General features: G+C 44.4%; 1 pseudogene; it reads right to left on the bottom strand.

Moving 5' to 3' along the window:
- Positions 1–3,952: 3,952 nt before the first annotated feature.
- On the bottom strand, positions 3,953–4,887 carry LOC102271815 (small ribosomal subunit protein uS3-like; annotated as a pseudogene).
- Between the last annotated feature and the right edge of the window lie 499 nt (positions 4,888–5,386).

The raw sequence follows: 5,386 nt of genomic DNA, 5'->3' as shown, positions 1-5,386 counted from the left end.
CTGGATGTCACTCATAATATACACCTGCTCACTTCATCCCGTCCCCAGCCTCCAAATAACCTACCCACACTAATGGCATTAGTGAGCCAGATGAAACCTTGAACATTGTGTCCCCAGAATGTGTTTGTCCTTTCCTGAGTCACTCTCATCTGTGCATTCAGAGAATCTTTTCCTCAGGCAGCCCTGGGCCTCTCTTCATTCCGTTCAGCCTCCTTTATCACACAAAACTGTTCTCTTCTTCAGGGCACAGGTTACTATGCGCTCTTCAAATTATGTTCTGGACAAACCAGATCCCTCACTGAGATGGAATTCGTGTAACAACTTCTACAAAGATAAGACTTTATGTTGTTACAGGGAGATTGCAATAATTGTTGTATGTTAACAGTGGTATGCAGATGACACCACCCTTATGGCAGAAAGTGAAGAGGAACTCAAAAGCCTCTTGATGAAAGTGAAAGAGGAGAGTGAAAAAGTTGGCTTAAAGCTCAACATTCAGAAAACGAAGATCATGGCATCTGGTCCCATCACTTCATGGGAAATAGATGGGGAAACAGTGGAAACAGAGTCAGACTTTATTTTTTTGGGCTCCAAAATCACTGCAGATGGTGACTGCAGCCATGAAATTAAAAGACGCTTACTCCTTGGGAGGAAAGTTATGACCAACTTAGATAGCATATTAAAAAGCAGAGATATTACTTTGCCAACAAAGGTCCGTCTAGTCAAGGCTAAGGTTTTCCTAGTGGTCATGTATGGATGTGAGAGTTGGACTGTGAAGAAAGCTGAGCACCGAAGAATTGATGCTTTTGAACTGTGGTGTTGGAGAAGACTATTGAGAGTCCCTTGGACTGCAAGGAGATTCAACTAGTCTGTCCTAAAGGAGACCAGTCCTGGGTGTTCATTGGAAGGACTGATGCTGAGGCTGAAACTCCAGTACTTTGGCCACCTCATGTGAAGAGTTGACTCATTGGAAAAGACTCTGATGCTGGGAGGGGTTGGGGGCAGGAGGAGAAGGGGACGACAGAGGATGTGATGGCTGGATAGCATCACCAACTCGATGCACATGAGTTTGGGTGAACTCCGGGAGGTGGTGATGGACAGGGAGGCCTGGCGTGCTGCGATTCATGGGGTTGCAAATAGTCGGACACAACTGATCAACTGAACTGAACTGAACTGAACAATGGTATTGTTGCTATGTTGAAATGAACTCCAAATGACTGGCTGATGGATGAACTCTCAGAATAGAATTTATATTTACATTAGAGCTCCCCTTATCTATTAAATTTGCAAACAGAACCTTCACTTTGTTCTGAAAGCACAGTGTACTCTATTTATCCTGAGGTGAAGAACACACAAGTGTTTTTTCTTAAGAAACAGGAAAAATGTCTTTTATGATGTTACAATGTTTTAGTTTTTCATGGAAACCAAAGCACTAGGCAAGCAGTTGAACCAGATTTTGTTGTGGTTGCTATTTCAGTAAGGAGGCTTACATTATAGTGGATTAAAGCCATTTTTTAAGAAGGACAGAAAGTCATTATTTTCTAATGAAAAACAGGAGAAAAACTACCTGCCATTTTGTTCCTATTGGTGTTTTGGGGGAGAAACTAAAGGCTTAGACTCTGTGTTTTGTCTTGAATGCTTGAAAAACAGTAGAAACAAGACTCCTGCACTCTCACAACTGCAAATCACCCTAGGATAATTGAACATATATGCAGGACATAGCTCAAGACACTTGGTGAATTGATAGAAGCCAAGTGGAGAATTCATCATTTCACTTGACAAATTCCGTTAGTAGCCCTGCTGTAAGAACAGCAGTATGTCAGTATTGGAGTTTGAGTAAAAGATGAAAATATAAGTTGAAAATGTGAAACATTCAAGCAGTTGTCAACTGCCTCCTGCATTGTGAGCATCCTCATAATGTCTGGAGAATTCACCGCCTATATTAGTTTTCTGTTGCTGTTATTTAAAAATTACCACAAACAGTGATTTCACAAGAGTCAGACATGACTTAGTGACTAAACCACAGTGATTTAAAAAACACAAATTGGTTGTCTTACAGTTTTGGAGATTGGCAGGCCAAGATCAGTGTCTCTGGGTTAAAACTGAAGGCACCACAGGCCAGCGTTCCTTCTAGAGTCTTTAGAATCTGTTTCCTTGCCTTTTCCAGCTTTTAGAGCCTACCTGTATTTCTTCAGTTGATGCTCCATCCTCTGTTATCAAAGCCAGCACAGGATCGCCAGCTACCTCTGTGTTCACTGCTTCTATCTGTTCACTGTTCCTCTGAATCTCCTGTCTTCATCCCATAAAGATGCTTGGGATTAGACAGTGCTTGTTGCTCAGTCGTGTCTGACTCTGTGACTCCATGGACTGGAGCCCATCAGGCTCCTCTGTCCATGGGATTCCCCAGGCAAGAATAGTGGAGGGGGTTGCCATTCCCTTCTCCAGGGGATCTTCCTGACCCAGGGGTCTAACCTCTGTCTCCTGTACTGCAGGCAGATTCTTTACTGTCTAAGCCACTAGGGAAGAACTAAGGCCCACCCAAATAATCCAGGATGATTTTCTCATCATGAGATCCTTAATCACATCTTCAAAGTCTCTTTTACCATGGAAGGTAACACATTCTTGGGTTCTGGGGATTAGAAGATGGATGTTTTTGGGACCATCATTCTGTGGGCCGTGTCACCTTTAAGTCACAATCTGGGCCTCTATGTAGGAGCTTTCTCTTTCTGCTTTCTTTGTCAGTTCACATGCGTGCTAAGTTGCTTCAATTGTGTCCAACTTTTTTCGATCCCATGGGCCGTAGCCTGCCAGGCTCCTCTGTCCAAGAGATTCTCCAGGCAAGAATACTGGAGTGGGTTGTCATTTCCTTCTCCAGGGGATCTTCTTGACCCAGGGATCAAACCCACACATCCTGCATTGGCAGGTGGGTTCTTTACCAACAGAGCCAACTGAAAAACCCTGGTACCAAACTGAGGAGAGGCATGGGACGATCCCTGGATGAGGGAATGGCTCCCCACTCCAGTATTCTTGACTGGGAAATCCCATGAGCAGAGGAGCCTGGTGGGCTAAAGGCCCTGGGGTCGCATGACTCGGACACGACTGAATCACCTTCACAGAGAGGCACTCATGTGACCAAGGAGGTACAAATGAGATGCATTTGTGCTGAAGTTGGATTTACAGTGAATCCCCCACAGAAACAGAGGTCTTGCATGTGGTTTTCATCCTGACTTGGTTGGGAAACTGACAATTGGAAGAGCGTAGATGGAAAGTATGGCTGGTCTCTGGGGAGTGACTTGCTATGCTGGGTCCTTGTTTTGGGATAACGTCAGTAGTCTCTAGGTCATAGATGGTATAACTTGGGTTTTGTGCCTGGTCACTTAACTAACCTATAAACCTTTTCTTTGACTAATGTGAAGATTCTGAGAGCTATGTATTTTCCTGGACTAAATTCCTTTTCTGCTTAAATAGCCAATTTGCCGTTGTTAGAAGTTAACAACCCTGAATAATGCAATTTATCACAATAAGGACCATCTAATGTGGTCCAAGTTAGAGCCACAGGCATGCATCAGTGTTTAAAAAGCAGCATGGTAGTGCCCTAATCAAGGAAATAAAGCATAAACACCTCATCTAAAACCCCCATCCTAATATTCTCTTGAATCTAAAAATAAAATCTTTGTTTCTCAGTTCCTCAGCTGGATACTTCCCCTGTTCCAGATTAGTAGCTTATTCATGGCTTTATTAGTAATATGAAGATATTGACTTTTTCTCTGCTCACTGAATAACAAATCAATTCTTTCTAACGTAAGTTTCTTTCTCTCTCCTAAAACTGAAGTAGAATTGTTTGTATTTCTAAATTTCTAGACCTACCCTCTGGTTGTTTCTTTTAAAAACATTTTATTAAATGTCTTTATAGAGCAACATCCAGACTCCAAATCTAGTGGCCAAGAAGACCCTATTATGCTGTGAGTACTGGCTGGGGCATGGCAGGTGGCTCTGGCTCCCCACCCTTCTCTTTGGAGGGGGGGGTGGTGGGCAGTATTTCCTCTTTGGGTTCCAGACTGTTCACGTGACCAGGCAGAGGCTTCTTGCATGCGTGCATGCTGAGTTGCTTCAGTCCTGTCCGACTGTTTGTGACCCTATGGACTGTAGCCCACCAGTCTCCTCTGTCCATGGGATTCTCCAGGCAAGAATACTGGAGTGGTTGCCATGCCCTCCTCCAGGGTATCTTCTCAATCCAAGGATTGAACCTATGTATCTTAAGTCTCCTGCATTGGCAGGCTGGTTCTTTACCACTAGTGCCACCTGGGAAGCCCTAGGGGCTTCTAAGGGCCAGTCATATCAGTTGAGTCCTAAGGCAGCATGATCTTCACCTTAATGTCCAGCACAATCTGTCTGAGCAGCACACGGCACATGGTGGTGTCAGCATCATAGTTAACATAGATGGTCCTCACTGTGGACCATCAGGCCATCCACAAACTTCATGGATTTAGCTCTCTGTCCTTGGAGTTTCCCAGACACCACGACTTCACAGTCCTTGATTACTCTCCGTGATGAACCACAGCATGCAAGAGCAGGCCCTAACACTGTAAGGCCTCCTGGGAGTTTGTAACGCAGACACTATGCCTGGGCAAGGATAGCCAGACCTCTTGTGGCCACCTTTCCAGCATAAAGTTCTACACTGCCCTCAGAGAAGCCAAATCTCTTCTGAACCATGGAGAACATTCTGTATCCTGGTGGCCAAGACAATGATTTCTGTCCTGGTTGATGTAACTTGGACTTCAACCCCAGAGTACCCATCTTCAGCCAGCTCTCACATGAGAAACTCTTCAGTTCAGCTTTGAAGATGCCATCAGTGACAAACTTCCTCTTCTTGGAAATCTGCACCACCATCTTGCCTTCATACTCTGCTGAAAGGAAAGTGCCCTCTGGTTCTTAATTTAGCTGATTTTTCTTTGGAGGCTCAAAGCTGGCAGTTTTGACAGTTTACTCCCAAATTCTTGGAGGTACCTGGCTTGTGTAGTTCCATTTTCTTTTTAGATGTTTTTCTTTGTTAACAGCTTTCTCCTCTTATTTATTCACATCTATAGAATACAATGAATGAAAGTCACTTGGTCGTGTCCGACTCTTTGTGACACCATGGACTGTACAGGCCGTGGAATTCTCCAGGCCAGAATACTGGAGTGGGTAGCTTTTCCCTTCTCCAGGGGATCTTCACAATCCAGGGATTGAACCCAGTCTCCTGCATTGCAGATTAATTCTTTACCAGCTGAGCCACCAGGGAAGCCCCTATAGAATCAGTTCAGTTCAGTTCAGTTCAGTTGCTCATTCGTGTCCGACTCTTTGCGACCCCATGAATAGCAGCATGCCAGGTCTCCCTGTCCATCACCAA

The sequence above is a fragment of the Bos mutus genome, chromosome 20, assembly GCF_027580195.1.
Source record: "Bos mutus isolate GX-2022 chromosome 20, NWIPB_WYAK_1.1, whole genome shotgun sequence".
Taxonomy (NCBI): Eukaryota; Metazoa; Chordata; class Mammalia; order Artiodactyla; family Bovidae; genus Bos; species Bos mutus.
Note: the sequence above shows the minus strand (reverse complement) of the source record. Positions and strands in the feature narration are given on the sequence as shown.